This window comes from Amblyomma mixtum, chromosome 1, assembly GCF_055824585.1.
Source record: "Amblyomma mixtum isolate Tamu chromosome 1, ASM5582458v1, whole genome shotgun sequence".
Lineage (NCBI taxonomy): Eukaryota > Metazoa > Arthropoda > Arachnida > Ixodida > Ixodidae > Amblyomma > Amblyomma mixtum.
Window position 1 is genome coordinate 129,936,206 of NC_143012.1, and position 21,995 is coordinate 129,958,200.

At 49.8% G+C, this 21,995-nt stretch overlaps 2 protein-coding genes across 12 annotated transcripts in view; one reads left to right on the forward strand and one right to left on the reverse strand.

Annotated features, from left to right (window-relative positions):
- Positions 1 to 21,995, forward strand: part of LOC149367588 (uncharacterized) — a 1,242,925-nt gene that overhangs the window by 690,713 nt on the left and 530,217 nt on the right. The gene's annotated exons all lie outside the window — the stretch shown is intronic.
- The window catches only part of LOC149367592 (CD151 antigen-like), a 231,785-nt gene that overhangs the window by 124,818 nt on the left and 84,972 nt on the right, over positions 1 to 21,995 (reverse strand). The window lies entirely within an intron of this gene.

Sequence of the window (21,995 nt, forward strand, 5' to 3'; positions counted from 1 at the left end):
TACAGAAATACTACACTACAGAAGACAGACTACAGAAGTACGACACTACAGACTACAGAGGACAGACTACAGAAATACTACATGCCCAAAATACGACAGACTACAGAAGTTTTCTGTCGTAAATTCCTGTAGTGCGTTTTGACTGGGATGTGCAAATGTTTTGTTTGATTCACAAGTGCAGTGCCGCTTGCCGAAATGTATTAATATTTTTTTTTTGTGCTGAATTTGTATTGGGGGGCCGAGGCCCCGTCAGCCGTTGTTACGCCTTTAGCTTCGGCCCCCCCTTAGACACGTTCTAAGAAACAAATAAAGAAAGAAAGAAAGAAAGAAAGTTGGTTAGCAGCACCTGGGCTTGGCCATTTCGATTTCGGCGACTCCCCTTGCGACGCCCAATTCTCGATCCAGGAATAACTGGGTGTTCCCCTCGATGACGCCTTCGGCATTTTCGATGTCTCCAATACCTGTGAAGGCGAGGACACTTGATCGGGGCGGCACGCTCAATGCTTCGTCGAGGGCGTTTAAGGCAATGTGATGAGTCGCTGTCGTCGCGGCAGATATGGCTTTGTCCGTGGAAAGCTTGATCGACTTGGATCTGAGGTCGTAGATCGTCGGATGCTCATTCAGGAAGTCCATTCCCAAAATCACGTCTCGCGAGCATTTCTGTAGGACCAGGAAGGTTGTAGCATAGGTTCGCCCATTTACTGTAACTCTCGCGGTGCAGCGTCCTGACGGCGTAATAAGGTTACCACCTGCGGTGCGGATCAGCGGGCCATCCCAAGTTGTTGTCACTTTCCTGAGTCGGACAGCGAGTGGCCCGCTCATGACTGAGTAGTCAGCTCCGGTGTCGACCAAGGCAGTAACCGCGTGACCGTCGACCGTAACTTCAAGGTCACTTGTACGCGTTCTCGTATTGTGCGTTGCCTTCGGTGTCCGATCTCGGCTTCGTCGAGTAGTGACGCTGCGGTGGGCGTACTCCGACGTTACTCCACTGGGCAGCGGTAAAAGTTTCAAGTCTGGCCGCGTCGTCGTCGTCGTCGTCGGTGTTGTCGTCGTAGTTGAGGCTGGGTCTTGAGTACTCGTCGATGGAGGATCTTTGTCATTGCGCTTAGAAGCAACCTCTCCTCCAGAGGCTGCTTTATTTAGTTTAACCTTCGGGGGCTGGGGGAGCGTCCACGCGCGGCGTAACCTCGGCTAGGAGATACAAAGCGCGCGGACGATGGCGACGGGGAACGTGATAGGCGGCTGGGCGATGAGTATTCTTCCCGACGCAAACACTCCTCGATTTCGGCTGGTCGCTGGCCGGGTGGGGGTCGTGGAGCGTCGTAAGAGAACCCTCGGATGCCCAGTCTTCTGTATGGGCAGTGCCGGAGTACGTGACCGGCCTTGCCACAGTGGAAGCATAGTGGGCAGCGCTGGTCGGGAGTTCTCCACTCGTCGCATTTCCTCGGCTGTGTGCGACGCTCGTAGGACGGGCGGGTTGGGGCGAGAGGGCGGCGGTCCAACGCAGCTGGCTGAGGGCGATAGGGGCTTGATTCCCGTCGTCTAGGTGCAGGACGGCGCACAGCTGCGGCATAAGTCATGGCTGGGGGCTGCAGAGGCTGCGTGGGTGTCGGCGTCACACCCAAGGCCTGCTGAACCTCGTCCCGGATTGCGTCAGTGAGCGTTGAAAGTTGCGGCTTCGTTCCCGTTGGCAGCAATCGTCGGAGCTCCTCTCGCACAACTTGACGTATAACCTCCCGCAGGTCATTGCTGTTAGCGGTGTCTAGGCAGCTTGCTGAAAAAACGCGCTGCTGGCGGTCATACTGGCGGGCTCGGGCACCAAGTGTTTTTTCCATGGTGGATGCCTCTTCGACGAATTCCGCGACGGTTTGGGTGGGTTCCGTACGAGGCCCGCAAAGAGTTGCTCTTTGACTCCACGCATAAGAAGCTTTACTTTTTCTTCTTCTTTCATGTCTCCGTCGGCACGCCGGAAGAGACGCTTCATCTCCTCAGTGTACATTGCAACGGTCTCGTTGGGATGTTGTATGCGAGACTGTAGCAGCTGCTGGACTCTCTCCTTTCGCACGACGTTCGTGAAGATCTTCAGAAGCTGCTCGTTGAAGGTTTCCCAGTTCGTCAGGCTAACTTCCTCATTCTCAAACCACATTCTTGCTGGTCCGTCCAAGTCGAAGAAGCCGCACCTAAGTTTCGTAGCATCATCCCAGTTGTTGAAGACAGCCACACGGTCGAACTGTTCCAGCCATTCTTCGGGGTCGGCGCCAGGCGAAGCGTCGACGGTTGGTGGCACCCGGGGCTGGTGAAGAATGATTGGAGTCGTCGTCTGGGGCAAGCTCATGGTGGACGTTGCTACTTGCTTTCGGTTCCAAGTAGGGTCCGGCAGAGTCCCGAACTCAGGTGCGTCCCCTAGCAGACGTCGGCTTGCGCGGTGGACTGGACTCAGGTCCTGCGGTGAATGACTCAGAGGGCTGGCGTCACGACTTGCTGAGGGTGTCCGGTACATAGAAGGCTACCCAGCACCTCCTCCAGATGTCACGTAGTGCTGACTGCAGTCCGTCGAACAGGAAAACAGCGAGAACGTCTTCGAAACGAAACTCTTTATTCGGGCTGACCTTCGCCCACAAAAGAACTGAATCACTCGGCGCCGGCGTAAGCAACAAACGTGCTCGTCGGTCGTCGAACTACGAATGCCCGCTGCTCGCGGCATTGTTCAATTTAAAGCCGACAAGGAAACTTCGAGATAACAGGTCGAGATCCTCTAGAGTAATCTGGAAACACGTAGATGCAGCTCGGTATGGCTGTGATCAATCTAGATTAGTCCGTTCGCTTCTCGCGTCACGAACAAAAATGATAACACCCCTTTCCTGCGGCCTTGCGCGAACGAACGGACACTACAATGATACGTGGCAATATGTATGTACGTAAGCTGCATTCGTTCAATGCTCTGTAATCATTTCTTGTACAATTTGCTTTTGCCCTCCCTGCTTGGACCAATGAGGTCTGAAGTATCATGTAAATAAAATAAAATAAAAGAACAGAGGTACCTTAAGAAACAATGACGAGAAAACTAGGCACAGGTAAAAACCCAATCTATGCGCTAAGAGACCAAGAGCGCTATGTCATTAGCAATATGGATAAAATAGTTAAAGTAGCCGAAGAGTTCTACGTAAACCTATACAGTAGCCAATGCAATCAGAACGTTAATGAGAGGGGCAGTAGAGCACAGCAATGGGATATCCCATCAATAAAGAAACATGAAGTAAAGAAAGCCTTAGGAGCAATGCAAATGGGGAAAGCAGCCGGTGAGGATCAGATAACTTCTTTTGAATGACGGAGGGGAGATTGTGCAAGAAAAACTACCCACCCTGTACACGCCATGCCTTATGAAATCGAGCGTAACAGAAGCTTAGAAGAACGCTAACATTATCTTAATTCTTAAGAAAGGAGACGACAAGGACTTGAAAAATTACAGACAGATAAGCGCACTGTCCGTTCCCTACAAGGCAAATGCTCAGGTAATCGCAAATAGAATCAGGACCACCTTCGACCTCAGTCAACCAAGTGACAAGGCAAGCTTTCGTAAATGATACTCGCCAATAGACCATATTCGCACCATCGATCAGGTGATATAGAAATTCAGACTATAACCGAGCGCTATATATAGGGTTTATTGATTACGGGAAAGCATTTTACTGAGTGGTCTCTGCCTCAACAGTCATGCACGCACTGCGGAGTCGGGGTGTGGAAAAGTCTTATGTGGAAACTCAGAGATATCTGCAACCACTGCACAGCTCCCGTAGTCCTTCATAAAGTCAGCAATAAAATTCCAATAAGGAAGGGTGTCAGTCAGGCAGGCACGATCTCGCCAGTGCTATTCACCGCCTGTTTATAGGAGGTGTTCCAAGGCCTGGATTGGAAACAGAGAATAGAGAATATTTAAGCAATTTCCGACTCGCTGATGACATTACTTTGCTACGTCACTCAGGAGATGAACTGCAAAGCATGATCAATGAGTTAGGCAGGCAGAGCAGAACGGTGGGCCTAAAAATTGACATGCAGAAAACCGAAGTAATGTCACCAGTCGCGCAAGGCAACAGCAGTTTTCAATTGGTAGCGAGGTGCTGGAAGTGGTAAGGGAATACGTCTACTCAGGACAGGTAGTGGCCGCTGGTCCAGATCATGAGATGGAAATAACTAAAAAAATAATGAGGAGGAGAGCACGTGGCAGGATCTCTGAGGTCGTGAATGGAAGTTTACCAATATCCTTCGAGCGACAACTCTAGCTGTATCTAACGGTATTCACCTATGGGACAGAAACGTGGAGGCTATCGAAAAGGGTTCAGCTTACTTCAAGAAATGCTTCGGCGCGGCAGGCAAGGACAAAACGTTGAAAACGCACCACACAGCGCCATGTTAGTTGTGGTGCGTTTTCTCTAGCTCTGTGGTGTGTTTTCTACGTCTTCTCCTTGTCTGCCGCGCCGAAGCAGTTCTTGAAGTACGGATCACCAACTGGCCTACAAAACAACGCTTCTGAGGTTCAGCTTATGTTAAGGACAACGCAGCGAGATATGGAAAAAAAATTACAGGCGTAACGCTAAGATACCGGATGCGGACAGAGTGGATGAGGGAACATACGCGGGTTAATGACATCCTAGCCGAAATCAAGAGCAAGAAATGGGCTTGGGCAGGGCATGTAATGCAAAGGCAGGAAAACCGCTGGTTCTTAAGGGTAACTGAGTGCATTCCAGGAGAAGGCAAGCATATCTAAGGGCGGCAGAATGTCAGGTTGGCTGAAGAGACTAAGTTTGCGGAGATACGGTGGCCGCAGCCGGTGGTGAATTGGAGAGACATGGGAGAGGCCTCTGCCCTGCAGTGGGCGCAGTCAGGATGACGATGACGACAGGTGTAATACCGCATGACTGGCGCAAAGCAAGTGTCGTTTCGGTTGACAAATACTGCGAGAGTTTATATGTCCGATATTGCCGTTCCATTTAACGTGTGCATGCGGTAAGCTCTTAAAGCGCGTCATTGCTTCCTACATCCGAGAAATCTTAGAAAGCCGTAGCCTGTTATCACAGGACCCCCCCCCCCCCCCCCCCCTGTTTCTCAACTTGTTTTTACTGTTCATGAATTTTACCTCAAAGACAAATTGAGTGACGGTAGAAAAACCATTCCCAAAGCCACGCTGAGCTGATGAAGGAATAGAGTGAGTATCAAGAAATACGGTAATGTGTTTATGAATCACGTGCTCCATTAACTCACAGCAAGAACCGGTTACAGCTATTGGCCGATAATTTGTAATGAGTTGTTTGTTTCCATTTTACGCATGAAATGCTTTTAGCCCCCGTTGTCGGCAGTGTGGTGACGTCACGCCGAGACCGAGAACCGTCATCCGGGCACGGAAATTCACTCATCCGGGCACTGAAATCCACTCATCCGGGCACTGAATTCCAGTCATCCGGGCTCTGAAACGAGAAGATCCGGGCACCGTACGAGACTTAACGAGATTTAACGAGACTCTCTAAGCCCTCCTACGCGACCGGCATGCAAGCGCCGGTTGGTCTCCAAAGGAGTCACAAAAAATAACTGCTGCCAGTGCCTTCTCAATGTTTATCAAGATATCAGTCGCTGTGCGTTTGATAATGCACGGAATTATAATTTCCGATTTCTAATAACGCCTGCAAAAAGCACATAAATGCCACGATACACTTCGTTGTCGTACGTGATCTCTTAAGGGCTTCGCGCATCGAAGCAAAGCCGCGCAGGCGCACAGGGGCCCGGGGGAGAAGCGCTGCGTTCAAAGGGCAAGGCATCGCGCCGAACGGGTGGTGGCGTTCCTCCCTTCCATTACGGTGTGGTCATGGGCGTCCGGAGGGGGGGGCTAGGGGGGGCGGCTGCACCCCCCTGGAAAATGACTCACTCGAACCGTGAGTGATGGCCGCACGCCAGGGGCGGTGGTGCGCTCAGCCAAAAGGGTAAAAGCAGCCCCGCTTCCACGCTTTGGGTCACATATCTGCGAAATGCCGCGTCCGGGCACGCGTCGTTCCGCCGTTTTCAAACCACGCCATCGTTAGCTCCACTAAAGGGCGACCTGTTGCACACATACAGCGGCACCGGCGAGCATGTGTTTCGAGCCGTCTTGAGATGGGTGTCTGTTTCTTTGATCTCTAGAGAGATAGCGACACGGAGGCAGACAGTGCATAGGGCATCCTGTTTTCGCCTTCGTACGCTGGCCACCGATGAATTCTTCAGGAGGGAAGGACAAATCAGCCGTGTCCACCCCCGCTTTGTCGGGGTGCTCAGTGGCAAGCGGGCGATCAGCCGGCGCCGCCGCCGCTCGCTGTCTCCTCCGATCCTCGGGAGAGCGCAGTTCGGTAGAAGCGCCGCTTTCAGAATCTTCGGCAAAGGGGATTAGCTGCTTTTGTTCACGGCGACGCAGTCTCCAGAGGCGCCCCACACCAGCGTTCCTTAAGTCTTCTCCGAAAACCAGCGCCTTTGGTCAACGCAGCCCGATGGCGCCTGCCTGGCTCGCCTGTCCCCTCTGGCTGGGCCTCAAATCACAACAGCGCCCATGTACTGTGCGATGTCAGTGCGTGGTAAAACGACCCAGGTGGTCGACATTATCCGGAACTCTGTACTACTCCGTCCCTCATAGCTGGGGCTCTGAACCCCATAAAAACACAAAAACAAATTTTCCGACCGGAGTGGCGAGTCACGAGTGTCCCTTCCCCTCGGAAGTCGCGCGGCGTTCCTTTCACCCCCAGAGTGCGCATTCGGGGATATTGCGGCAAGTAAGCCCTTGCACGTGTGCGCGCCTCTGTGTTTGTGCTTCGGTGTTTTTAGTGGCCGGTTGTCAACGAAGCTGAGAACAACCAAGACAGCGGACGAGAAAACGACGAGCGGCGAGCAGTGTGTGTGCGGTTGCTCGGCTGTGCGGATGCGCGAGCAAGATGGAGCGAGGTGTATGAAGCTGCGAGCGTGCATTTATCTTGTAAATAAGTTTTCGTTGTATATATAGTCATCTTTTGTTTTCGACGTACGCGTTCAACCGTTTTTCCAATCAATATGTATGATGAGTGTGCACCGAGAGCGTGTAATGAAGCACTGAAATGAATTTATCACCCGTGTAATTACGCAATTCGCCCAGAAAAATCCGAGGCGCCTACAGTTGCTGTTCAAGGAAGACTGACTGAGTGAGTGACTGTAGTTGCGTGTTTGTGAACATATTGTGCTGTGTGCTGGTCATCAATCCGGGTGAGTCGAGAACCCGTATGCAGCAAGGCTGAGCACACTTCTCCACGAAGTGATAGTATCTTTTTGCATTTTTTTATTAGTTTTAATGGTTTCTTCGTTGATAAGCTCCAATGTATCTCTCCAAGCCGCACTTTAATTTGCTGTTTGTAATTTTTCTTTCATGTGTGTATTTTACTTATTTTTTATATATATATAAATAAATAAATTCTCTCCGCAAATAGTGCCTTTTTGCTACGAATATACCCCCCCCCCCCTCCGGCACCAACAACCAATGGGGCCCCCCCCCTTCAAAAAATTCTGCGGACGCCCTTGGGTGTGGTTCTGGTGTCCTCCGAGATGGCAGAGAATTACTGCGCCATTTCCTTTCCTCAAGAAACCTTGCGTTCAAATGGCAAGGCATCGCGCTGAACGGGTGGTGGCGTTCCTCCTTTCCTGTACGGTGCGGTTCGGGTGTCCACCGAGATGACATTAGGCCCGTAAACATTTCATGCTTACTCTACTCTCGGTTACGGGAGAGGCAGAGATTTTTATTGTCTTTGGCGACTGCGGTCGCTTTTTTTTATTGTAGTTTATTTGAGCGCAGCTCTTTGGCGCCCGTTTCGCGACGTCGTTGTCGCCGTTGCCCGTTCGGCATTCATTGTGTTTTTTATATAACGGCTTTATTTTGGACAATTTTCACTCATCCTGCAACGTACCTGACGGCAGGGATGCATTGAAGATAACTGTCAGACATTTAGACGACCATTCTGCGCACATTTGCAAAAAGGCATTAGGTATTTCATCTGGACCAGCGGATTTTCTCTCCTCTAAATTCAATAAAAGGTTAAACACGCCTGGTTCAGTTATTTGCGAAATCGTCGATGACAGGCTGGCTTTAAAATTTAGCAAAATGAGATGTGCATGAGTTATCACATGTATGTGAAAACCGATTTGAAATGTTCGCTGAATGTATCTGAGGTTTCAGATTCTTCAGATGTTGAGCGACTGTTTATCGTGAAGATGTTAGCCCGAGATGTTTTTGGCGATAGGAATCGCCAAAACTGAGCAGGTGATTCTTTCAATAGTCTACTGAAGCGAAGATTGTAAAGATTGTGCCGCTCTTGACGAAATTATCTGTTAGCTTCGAGGAAAAGAGCCTTATTTCGTCTCATGGGCTTTGAGTGTTGCGTTCCTTCTTTTGTTCTTTAAGACGATTAACTTTTCACTCCGAATCCATAACATCTCTCGTAATCCATGGATTAGACATTAGCTTTCATAAATTTAAACGGAACGAAGAGATGAGTACAAGCATCCACACTGTTCTTAAACTTCAACCACATCACGTTCATATCATCCCTCCATTCAAGTTCATTAAACACTATTTATAATTCTATAAAGCTTAGATCACCATGTACGTAGTAGTGTGTAGTATGTTTATTTGGCCATATAATGTACAGTATGCCCTCGGGGTGAGGCTAAAGGAGGATGACCAAGCATGCCTCCTGACAAGGCCTACACTCCGATTAACACATCATGGAAATGGTGGCCGAATGGAGAAAAGAGACAAAACAGTGAGCAACATTATCACAATAGAAAATAGTTAATGATAATAAATATCAATTAACAGTAAACAAAACATTTCATAATGTGCACATTCAGGTAAAAAAAAGGAGGACAAACACACACTCAAAAAACTAAGTATACAGAGGTAGCTGAAAGTTTACCGGGGGGGGGGGGGGGGGGGGAAGAATCTTCAGTTTTTCTTTAAATACAGGCACACTATAACTTCCTAAAGCAATCTGAATAAGAGACTGGTAGGCATTACACAATGTTATAATGTGATAATCCGCATGGGAAAGATCCGAAACGCGAGCTACCTTAGTAAATTTTGTTTGGGTAATGGAATTAAATTTAACTAAGACCACTTCATGATCTGAATTGCCATCAACTACTTGGCATTAAATTCCACCAGGGATGCTACTCCGTACACATCAAGATCTAGAACGGTCATACTGGTACCTTGAATACGAGTGTAATTTTAGAGCGCAGCTCTTAGGCGCCCGTTTCTGCGTTTCGCGGCGTCGCCGTCGCTGACTGCCATTCACGTATAGGTCTGCGCTGCCAACCCCGCCACATCATAAGGACTCCGTACTGCCACAATCCCATACGCACGGCTTAAGTATAACCGCTCTGTACTGCAGGGAATCCTTCCAGAAGGTCCCAGTTTCGCAGCAGCAGCAGGCCATTGTTGGCGCCCAACTACTTAAGCTGGTTGTGCTTGCACCTACGTCCTTCTTCGCCTTCCTCCGTTCATTCCATTTAGGCACATGGGCCAAATTCACCCTCGGTGGCGGCGACCGCCTGCGCCCCTGGTGTCGGCGGCGGGCAGTCCGCTCTAATTGAGGGACTACGCCGCTGCTGCGACCGGCGCCTAATGGCTCGGCTCAGTCTGCGAGACGAAATTTTCGCGCGCCTCTTCTCTACGCCGTTGATGAGCGCGCCCCACGGCGGCAGAGCTCGCGCGGAACGCGCTAAATTGCCAGCAGCCGAGAGGTGGCGATGTTGTGGAGCAATTACATGAAATGGCACCAGAAAGCAAGTAGCTTAAAAGTGGGCCCAGGGGGATCCAGTGATGACATCGGCAACAGCACGTGGTATTGATCACTCGCCCAATTCAGTGGCACACGGCAGCGACCAGCCGCTTTTGTGCCAGGCTTCACCTTCAACCAGTGCGCTTGACCAAGCAAGAAATACACCGACAGCGACCAGAAATCTGCCCTCAGTCTCTGAAAAATTTCTGCCTACAGGTGAATCTCTCCGCGATCTTCATGCCGGCCAGAACTGACAGACATGTCAGCACAGTGCCAAACCAGGCTCTATTCTATCAAGTCGTCCTTCATCGGATTGGTGGCTACTCAGAAAAAAGTCCCGGCTGTGGATATTTTAGTCTAAGGAATTGAAAGGAACATTGCTACCTACCATCGCAGATAAAGCTGACACACTTGAAAACCGCTGCCATCGAAACAATATCATAATCCACGGCGTCGATGAGCCAGCACACAAAATCCTGGAGACGCTTTGTGACACAGTAATCGAAAACTTTTTACAAATTAAATTGAATGCTGCAATTCTTGGAATAGGAAGAAGTCACAAGCCTGGAGCAAAATTCACTGAAAAAATTCGTCAGATTATTCTAAAGCTTATCGATTACCGCGAAAAGGTTCTGACTTTAAAGAATTGCTCAAAACTGAAGGGGTCTAAGCTGTACGCCACAGAAGATTTTTCCTGGAAAGTAAGCGCTATCAGAAAAAAACTGTGGCACAGTACTGCTACCAACAGGGAAATTAAAAAACGCACAAAGAACGCGTAAAACTACTGTTCGATAGAATATCAGTGAATGTAAAGTTTCATGTTAGGAATGAGGAAAAACAAGAAAAGGCAGCCGTTCCAAAGCGTGTATTGTTTTGATAAAGAAAAAGTTTCCATCCGTTGAAACTGTTGAATGTTAACTGCCGAACCAGTGTCAATCAAGCTGCATACTTGGAATATTGCATTTCCATTCATGACACTGACGTGATACTGCTTACCGAAAGCTGATGGCACAATGAGGTTTATGACATTGACATATTCAAGAAAACTTTGCACAAATTAACACAAGACGGAGGGAGAAACACGCACACACACACACGCGCGCGCGCGCGCCAACTTGCAACTGTATTCTCGGAAACTTTGCATCGCCTTAACAAGCAGAAAGGGCGCAAGCGTACAATAGCCAGTGCAACACGCGGGGGAGCACATTGGTACAGCAAATATATCATCAGTGAGAGGCACAAGAGAAGTTATACCAGAACTCAGCGAACATGCCCTGAAACCAGGAACAAGGAAGCTAGTTATCGATTGCGAAGAAAATCAATTTCTTTTTTGAGAAGGGCTATCGATGCCTTACTCACGCAGCCTTCCGTAGAAGATATCTCGAGGGCCTCAACAATTTCCGGAGCCAGCGAATCGAAAGCTCTCCCGATAACAACCGTAGAACGGTGGAAAGGACGGCACTGCCGTTTCTTCTTATTATTCCTGTCAATGTAGTGTTTTCATTTAAGGCAGTGCAATGACAGATTCGAGCCGCCATTTGAGCCCAGGAATTGTCATGCTCTCTGAGCTTGTCATTTAGACAGCGCCTTGTCTGTCCTATGTACACAAACCCACCGCGGAGTGGGACCATATACAGTGCAGGGCACAAACTGAGTTTGTTGTTTGATGACACATTTTCTCTGCGCTCTTTTACCTTGGCACCTGCTTGTCATTGCGCACAGGCGGGACAATTTCAAGGGGGCTGTAAAAACAACATCAAATCCGAACTTATCCAACCTTTTGACATTGTGCGTTAGCTCGTGCACATATGGAGACTTGAAAAGGCGTTTTTTTTTTCTTGCCCGCGTTTCATGAGGAACATCGACGGCCTTCTGAAGACTTTTCAATTGTTTAAGCAGTGACTCCGTCAGAGAACTTATTACCGAACTAGGGAATCCGGCTCGCTCCAAACGTTCAACCTGGTGGTCAAAACTGGATTTGACCCTGTGCGTGCACGACTTCGAAAGGGCTGATCTTAGACAAGAAGACGCAATGCCACGTTTTAGGAGCTTAGCATGAGACGAGTCAAATAGTAACAGAGCTTTTTCGAACGCGGGATGTAAGCCCAACAAAGGTGTTTGTCATTATTAAAAAACAATTTTAAGTCTAAAGATTGTAGAGAGTTGTCCTGTGGTAGTTCAAGGGCAAAATTCAGTCTTGGAGCAAGCAAAAAACTTCCCCAAGACTGAGTCAGCAACCGTAGAAACATCATTATTCAAATCTTGTTTTAGAAGGACTAGAAAATCATCGACGTATCTGAAAATACCCACAATGCTATGGTTGTCAAGGTCAGCCTTCAAGACTCGGTCAAATTCAGCGAAAAATATCTCGCATAAAACAGGCGCGACAAAAGACCCGATACATATCAGGCGTTTTTGAACGTAGCACCCGTTCTCAAAACTAACTACCATAGAATTCAAATACTGGCACAATTACTCTAAAAAAACAGCCACTGAAACACCACACGAGTTTTGAAAAGCCACTGCGCCAGCTACTTCTATGCATTCACGGACGGCTAAGAAAAGTACTTCGTGCGGCACACAATAAAAAAATTACTCGCTGTCTACAGAAAACCCGTAGTTAGATCTGCCAGCATCCTCTCGAAGCGCTTTTACCAGAGTACCGGAACTGTGAAGCTTGAAAGGGTCATCAATCACAAGCTTGTTCAGGTGACTCTGGAGGAATTTGCTCACCAGTGCCTGCCAGCAGTCTCTCTCTTTGATGACGGCTCTGAAGGGGTTCTGGGGTTTGTGTGTTTCAAGGAGGATATATAAAACTTGCTGGAGTGGAAGCCGCCTATACGCGCCTATGGGCAAGGGTGAGGCCGCGCCGAACGGGCGGCGGCCATCTTACCAGAGGCAAAAAGCAGCGCAGCGCGCATCCGCGCCTGGTCGCGCTTCTTCTTTTTCGCGCTGCTGATGAAGCTGCGCTCATTCAGAAAGCAATGAAAACAAGTGGTTCTAGTTGTAAGCGCTTATATCCCATCAACCAGCACCAAACTGCCGTGATTAAGGCAGCTTAACTGCAGAAGTATTAAGGTTTGGTTTGGTTTATGGGGTTTAACGTCCCAAAGCGACTAAGGCTATGAGAGACGCCGTAGTGGAGGGCTCCGGAAATTTCGACCACCTGGGGTTCTTTAACGTGCACTGACATCGCACAGTACACGGGCCTCTAGAATTTCTCCTCCTCCTCCAAAGAAATTCTAGCCGCCGCGGCCGGGATCGAGCCCGCGTCTTTCGGGCCAGCAGCCGAGCACCATAACCGCTGAGCCACCGCGGCGGCATAGAAGTATTAAGGAGAAAGGCATAGCACAGCCTGCAGAGGCAAAAAGCAGCGGATCGCAGCCGTGGTTCTAGTTTTTCGCGCTACTCATGAAGTTGCTAGCATTCAGAAAACGTGTGGCTCTAGTTGTAAACGTTTATTTTGCATCAACTAGCAGCCAACTGGCGTGAAGAAGGCAGTTTAACTACGGAAATATTAAGGAGAAAAGCATAGCGCCGCCGCGCTTTTTCGCGTTTACAAAGCAACGCAAACGAGTGGTTCTAGTTGTAAACGACTATTTTTCGTCAACCAGCGGCAAACTGCAGCATGTAGAAGGCAGTTTGCCAGCTCAGATATTAAGGAGAAAAGCTTAGCGCTGCGTCGCATCGTGCTCCTCCGCGCTGCGGATGAAGTTGCTTGCATTTGCGGAGCAACGAATACGAGTGATTCTAGTTATAAACGTTTCGTTTCCATCAACTAGCAGCCTTCTGGCATGTAAAACCCAGTTTAAGTGCACAAATTTTATGGAGAAAAGCGTAGTGCAGCCGCGCTCGTGCTTTTTCGCTTTGCTGATGCAGCTGCTCGCATTTCGAAAGGAATGCACATGCGCGGTTCTAGATTTAGACATTTATTTTCAATCAACCAGTAGCCAAATGTGTGCAGAGGACAGCTCAACTGCGCAGATATTAAGGAAAAAATCTTACACGCGGTCAAAAACATCATGACAAATACCCTAGTGGTGATTGAAAATAATCGCCCTCAACAAAAGTGGTTCTCACTTTGTTATTGATCAGTTCACGGTTTCGTTCTTTTGTCATGTGATGCATTCTCACTTTCACATATGCTTCAGGGATTTTTTTCCACAAACTATAAATATGGTTGTCAAGTGGGTCAATGTGAAGGATGTGGTCCTCCAGTCTCTGAAACCACTTGTTCTCTGTGGAGGTTCCTAGGACTTCAAGGATGAGTTGTTTAGATCTTGTCACCATTTTAATAGTATCATATTCTGCCTGTAGCCGTCGAAGCCCCTTTTCAACTGCTTCACAAAGACTATAACAACGTCTTGCGCCGGTGATATAAGTCCACCTTGGCTCTTTTGCCTAATTAAAAGTGGCAACTCATCGAATGGAATGCTGCGATGCACTGTTCACATGTTATCGTTGAACAAACTTTCCGTTTTTTCAGTTTTTCGATGCTGGTCATGGACACCAAAAATCCAACAAACCCAGTTTTCTTCCGTCCCTGTATAACTGGACGCCCTGCCGGATGTTTATTGTCATTTGTCACGTGTTACACCATTCTAATATTTTTTTAGAGAACTGTTTAACGACAGATGGTCTTCGCGGTTGTTAATTGTTTTGTAAAGAATCCAGTCATCTGCGAAGAGCTTAATGCTGCAATCAATGTCATTAGTTATGTCATTAATGAAGTGCAGAAATAACAATGGACCAAGGACTGATCCCTGAGGAACGCCCGACGTTACTGGAACTGTTTTGGATGAAACACTCAAAAACCACAAACTGAGACCGTTTTGACAAAAAATCTTCTAACCAAGATAGTAATTCGCCTTCCCCGATAACAGTTTTTAGTTTTCCTAGCAACTTATTGTTAGATGCAGAGTCGAATGCCTTTGAAAAATCGAGCAATATTATGTCTGTCTGGAGTTATTAATATTAAGTGCTAGATCGTGTACAACCTCTGTTAGTTGAGTAACGGTTGATACCCACGTCGGTCGGAATCCATGCTGATGCGGTGTCAATATACTATTGCGCTCCAGGAATGAGGTTATGTGCTTCGAAAGTATATGTTCCAAAATTTTACATGATGTACTTGTAAGAGAGATAGACCTATAGTTTGAGGGTGAGGTAGTGTCCCCTGATTTATGAATAGGTATGATCTTTGCCATTTTCAAGTCTCTGGGTAGCCTTGATGATGAAATAGACTTGCGAAAAATAACACCAAGGTATTTGCTACACCATTCGCATATCTTTTTAAAGACTCATTTTGTAAAGAGGAAGACGCTTAGCAGACGGAGCAACAGAACCAATGCGCGGCGCGAGGCGAGAAGAAGACGATCGGCAGCTGAAGCAGCAGAACCGACGCGCGGCAAAAACATCAACTGTTCTGGGACCGGACCTGCCCTTGCCCGCTCTAACCGGCCTTAACAACCAGTCAGCTCTTGCCAATAAAGGCCGCTACATCTTGGTGGAGGTGCGGGGTACCGTCCTGGAGCTACGCAACCGTACCATCACTACCCCCATGCCTGCCAACGCCAACCAGCCAGCCAGCTCCTCGCCGGCACCCGTTGCTTGCAATGGTGCGCTCCGCCAGCGCGACCCTGCCGTCTTCAGCGGCACGGACGATCACGACGTGGAGGATTGGTTGTCCTCTTACGACAGGGTGAGCGCTCATAACCGTTGGGACGACACTATGAAACTCACCAACGTCATCTTCTACCTAAGCGGCGTCATCCACCTTTGGTTCCAAAACCACGAATCGCACTTCACCACCTGGACCCAATTTAAAACCAGCTTCACCGACATCTTCGGCCGTCCGGCAGTACGCAAACTTCGCGCCGAGCAGCGTCTTCGCGTTCGCGCACAGCAGAGTGGTGAATCATACACAAGCTACATAGAAGATGTCGTCAATCTCTGCAAGCGCGTCAATGCGTCCATGGCGGAGGCCGATAAAGTTAAACACGTCCTGAAAGGAATCGAAGACGACGCTTTCAATATGCTTGTGGGCAAAAACGTCACATCTGTCACCGATATATTCGACCACTGCCAAAGCTACGACGAGCTCCGCCGACAGCGCGTTTTCACTCGGCAGCCCTCTCCACAGACAGATACAGTAACTAGCCTCAGCATGACGACGGAGGACAGCTCGCTACTGCTCCAGATCAAGCAGTTTATCCGTGAGGAGGTTGCGCGGCAGCTTTCGCTTCTTCTTACCGTTCCGAGTCCATCTAACCTAACTCCGACACTCCAGCACGTGATCCGGGAGCAAGTGTCCGAGGTCCTGCCGTCGGTTTCCTCCCAGTCTCCCGTCGCTGCGCCACTAACCTACGCCGAAGCAGTCAGGCGTCCCCGCCCAGACACGTTCGTTTCGTACCAACATCCACCGCAGTCGACCCGATTTCGTCCTGCCCGGCCACCACGGCAACGTTTCCGCCCATGGCCGACACCGGACACCCTACCTATTTGTTATGCCTGCGGCATTGCTGGCCACGTGATGCGTCACTGCCGCCGCCAAGTTTTGTCCCCTGCTGCGGATACCGACCCTCGAGGTTACGCTTACGCCCCTCCCCAGCCTTTTCACCGCACTTCGCCTTCTGAGACCACTGGTTCCTCCGATTACAGCCCCTCTATTCGCCGCCGTTCTCCATCTCCGCGTCGCCGCTCGGTTTCCCCGATGCGCCGTCGTCCCTCTTCCCCGTTCCGCAGTTCCGCAGGCAAGAACTGCGTGCTCGTCGCCAAGCTCAAGACCTCGACTTTCTCCGGCCAATCTGATCACCGTTTCTGTGGAGGGCACCGATGCTTTCGCGCTTGCTGGCACCGGTGCTGCTGTATCTGTAATCAGTGCGAAACTGTGCCGCCAGTTACGAAAGGTGATGACTCCGCTATCTGGTTTTATGCTTCACGCCGCTAATTCGCAAATTATCGCGCCTTTGGGGGCCTGTACAGCTCGAGTTACTATTCAGGACGTTCTGTACGTTGTTGAATTCATAGTCTTCGCAACGCCGTCACATGACGTCATCTTAGGCTGGGACTTCCTCTCCCAACATGAAGCTGTCATCGACTGCACTCGTTCCGAAGTCGCCCTTCTTCCCTTCGGCGACGCCTCGGTGAACGCTTCCACTAACCCGTGCTCCAAGTTGACTGTGGCTGATGACGTCGTGATCCCGCCGTGCTCTGCTGTGCTCGTCTCTGTTCATTGCGACTCTGCATCCAATGGCCCTCTCATCTTCATCCCGTCCGACTCCTTCGCTTCTCGCCACTGTCTACCCCTGCCATTCGCCGTGCTTACCGTCTCAGCCGGCTGCAGCGCCTTGCCCCTGTCGAATCCATTCCTGTGCCCCTCTACTCTTCTTCGCGGTGAATGCCTGGGACGTGTCCAGCCTTTCGCCTTCATCGTCGCCTGGGACCCTTATGAGGATGACCCCTGCCGCATGCAAGTGTCTTCACTTACTTCTTCCCCACCGTCTCCTGATCCCGCTCCCGAAGCAGTCTTCGAGCGCCCAATCGACGCGAATCTTTCGCCACCGTAGAAGACCCAGCTTGCAGCCCTGCTAAATAAGTTTCGGTCATCGTTTGACTTCTCCCACCACCGTTTGGGCCGCACCTCAGCTGTTACCCATCGGATCGACACTGGCGCCCATTCGCCATTGCGCCAACGTCCATATCGCGTCTCGGCCACCGAAAGCCAAGTTATCGACTCCCAGGTAAATGAAATGCTACAGAAGGGCGTCATACAACCATCGCACAGTCCTTGGGCTTCCCCCGTCGTCCTTGTCACCAAAAAAGATGGCTCTATCCGCTTTTGCGTTGACTACCGGCGCCTGAACAAAATCACCCGCAAAGACGTCTATCCGCTGCCCAGCATTGATGACGCACTTGACTGCTTGCAGGGAGCTGAATTCTTTTCTTCTTTAGATCTACGTTCGGGTTATTGGCAAGTCCCGATGGCAGACGCTGACCGCTCCAAGACAGCCTTTGTGAAGCCTGACGGGCTGTATGAATTCAACGTCATGCCCTTCGGACTGTGCAATGCCCCTGCCACTTTCGAGCGGATGATGGACACGATACTGCGCGGCCTGAAATGGAAAACATGCTTATGTTACTTGGACGATATCGTTGTTTTCTCCCCAGATTTCCAGACGCACCCCGTTCGACTGGAGCAAGTTCTGGGATGCCTCGCGGCAGCCGGGCTTCAACTCAATTTAAAGAAATGTCGCTTCGCTGCTCATCAGTTGACGATTTTGGGCCACGTCGTGTCGAAACAGGGTGTCCTTCCTGACCCAGCAAAGCTTCGTGCTGTCTCTGAGTTTCCGAAGCCCTCTACTATGAAGGAACTTCGCAGTTTCATCGGCTTATGTTCTTACTTCCGACGCTTTATCCGAAATTTCGCTTCTATCATCGCACCTCTGACTGCCCTTCTTCGTGGCAGTAGCGACCTATCAAGCTGGAGTCCTGCCTGTGACGAAGCGTTCATCACGTTGCGCCGCCTACTTACCTCTCCACCCATACTGCGCCACTTTGACCCTGCTTCTCCAACTGAAATGCACACAGATGCCAGTGGCGTTGGTATCGTTGCTGTTCTTGCTCAACGCAAACCGGGGTATGCGGAGTATGTTGTTGCATACGCGAGCCGCACCCTGACGAAGCCAGAGCAAAACTACTCAGTCACTGAAAAAGAGTGCTTGGCGATCGTTTGGGCGATCGGGAAATTTCGGCCTTACGTGTACGGCCGGCCTTTCGCGGTCGTCACGGACCGCCATTCCCTATGTTGGCTGTCCTCCCTAAAAGACCCAAATGGCCGCCTCGAGCGATGGGCCTTACGCCTTCAAGAGTACGATATTCGTGTGCTCTATCGCTCTGGCAGGAAGCATAAAGACGCCTACGCTTTGTCTCGTTCACCTCTAGCCAATGAAAGTGCCTCTCCTCCAGCCATCGACTGCGCCTCTTTGTCATTGGACGACATGCCCAACGAACAGTCCAAGGACCCTTGGATCACTTCTCTTGTACGCTATCTTTCAGACCGTTCTGTCGTGCCGGTACCGCGAGCAATCCGCCGTCAGGCTGCCCACTTCACTATTCATGATGGGATTTTGTACCTGATGGCCGCAAATGGCTCCTAGTGATCCCTGGACATTTACGCTCAGAAATATGCGCAGCCTTTCATAGCGACCCGCAAGCTGGTCACGGCGGTGCTTTTAAGACCTACAACCGGCTTCGCCTCCGCTATTACTGCGCGGCATGTATAACTACGTACGAAAATTCGTCCGTTCCTGCCCCGATTGCCAGCGCCGCAAGCTCGGTCATCACCATTCGACCGGCCCTATGCAGCCTTTTTCCTTGCCCATCCAGGCCATTTGACCGAGTTGGCATTGACCTGTATGGACCACTTCCCTACACTGCTGCAGGAAACCGCTGGGTCATCGTCGCTGTAGACCACCTGACACGGTACGCCGAAACAGCCGCCCTCCCAGCTGCTACGGCGCGGTATGTTGCAGCCTTCCTCCTGCACCATTTCATACTTCGGCACGGAGCCCCGCGTGAACTGTTGAGCGACCGTGGGCGGGTGTTTCTGTCAGACGTAGTTTCATCTCTTCTGCAGCAATGCAACATTACTCGCCGCAGCACTACTGCCTATCATCCCCAGACGAACGGCTTGACAGAACGTTTCAACCGAACATTAGGTGACATGTTGTCAATGTACGTGGCGGCAGACCATTCCAACTGGGACGTCGTCCTCCCCTTCGTCACGTATGCCTACAACACCGCTACGCAGAGCTCTACTGGTTTCTCACCATTCTTCCTTCTATACGGTCGTCAACCATCCTCGCCGCTCGACACTATTCTTCCGTACCATCCTGATTCGTCGCAATCCACAACCGTATCTGAAGCAGCCAGACACGCTGAAGAGTGCCGCCAGCTCCCCCGGTCATTCACGTCTGACGACCAAGGGCGCCAGAAATACCGCTTCGACCACTCCCATGGCACAGACACTTTTCAGCCGCAATCCCTTGTTTGGCTCCGTGTGCCTTCTGCTGCCCCAGGTCTCTCTACCAAGTTGCTGCCAAAATACCACGGACCCTACCGTGTCCTTGAGCGCACTTCTCCCGTCACTTACATCGTTGAGCCCGTGACGCCATCACCTGGTCTCCGACGACGTGGGCGCGAGACAGTTCACGTTTCGCGTTTGAAGCCGTATTACGACCCCTGCGCCCTGCTGACACCCTAAATCGCCAGGATGGCTCTTTTTCCCCCGGGGGCCAATGTAAAGAGGAAGACGCTTAGCAGACGGAGCAACAGAACCGATCCGCGGCGCGAGGCGAGAAGACGATCGGCAGCTCAAGCAGCAGAACCGACGCGCGGCAAAAACATCAACTGTTCTGGGACCCGACCGCGTGTTCGCCAAATGCAGCCGGTACAGCCTGCGATGACAGCGCCGCCCACCGGCAGGTAGCAGCCACCATTAAGGCTGGTTACAAATATTCATTCAGAACGGCGGCTTGACATCGCCGCTATGGCGCAGTGGATTAGGGGCACGTGTTGCGTATGGAAGGTCGGCCGTTCGACTCCGCTCTCTGTACTGTAATTTTATTGTTTTTTACTTCATTTTTTTCAATTTTTTCCCTTTTAGGTCGCAAATCGTGATGCTCAGTGGCATATAACGCCGTTTAAGATTTTCAAAACATTTTCTGCATACTTTTACACAGATTATTCACAGCGCTGGAATATCAGTTTTGAATTTAAACTAAACATTAAATGGCTACTAATAGGTTGGAATAGACTTTAAAGCATTATTTAGGGAATAATTATCCCTTTTAGGTAAGCCGTTGTGACAATCTTCAGTCACCGTGATCAATTCACCGTGATTTCAAGCCTTCTGGCTGTACAGGCTGCAGTTGGCGAATACGCGACCGGACCTGCCCTTGCCCGCTCTAACCGGCCTTAACAACCAGTCAGCTCTTGCCAATAAATGCCGCTACAATTGGAATATCATCCGGACCTGTTGATTTTTTTGGATCTAGGTTCAGCAGAAGATTGAAAACGCCGTCGTCGGTAATTCTGAGAGGTTCAATATTTAACAGGGGCAAATTACAGGAGTCGGAATGATGCCGTTATCTTTAGTAAAGACTGAAAAGAAGAAATCGCTATACATATTAGCAGTATTGGCCTTATCTTTTACAGAGAGACCGGAATGCACCGTTTTATGGCCACAAAATGGCTCCAAAACCTGCGTGGATTATTTCTCAAAAAACTTCGGAAAGTTACATTGAAGTAGTAGTCTCGCTTGTTTCGTGACCTGCTTCAGCTTTTCAACGGCACTGCTTAATTTAGATTTCCTCAAATGACTACCACCTTTGGTCTTGATAGCTTTGCGTAACCTCTTTACATGACGCTGCGCGTGAATGACGTCTCTAGTGATCCAAGGGTTATCTTTAGCGATGCGTTGGGATCTTGAGCGGGACAAAGTTAGTCATACAGTACTGTGCAGCACGTTTAAAGATAAGCCATGTAGCGTCTATGTTTGTCTGATGCGCTCTCCGCAAAGCTGTCGAATTCATGGGCGAGATAAGTTAGGATCGCTGCGTCGTCTGCCTTTGCAAAGTTTTCGGCGGTGGTGGTTGGACAGTGGCATGTCATGGTGCACTGTAACGGTAATTCACAAACTGGGATTTTATGGTCTGAGATGCCTTCGATGACGTGGGTTGCAACACGGTGGACGGGGAAATGTTCACTGATTAAAATCAAATCAAGAATGTTTTTTTGTTGAGCCTTGTACGCGTGTAGGATCGAGAACGATTTGATGGAGGTTAAAGTTTATCATCAAATTAATTACAGCGTCGGAGATAATTGAGGGGTGATGCATGGTAGTCCAGTCGAGATCTGGTAGGTTAAAATCGCCCATTAGAATGATTCGTGAGTTACAACAGTATTGCTGGAGGAAATCATGAATTACTGATATGCATTCGTGTCCAGAAGAAGGGCTTCTGTAGAAGATGCCAATTATAATGTTGGTGTTGTTGCAAATAACTTTGCAGAAAACAGCTTCCGCGCCGGTTACTTCAGGAAGCATGACAAATGGAATGCACTTTTGTATCATAAGTGCCACGCCACCACCGCGGGAGGCGCGATCCTTTCGGA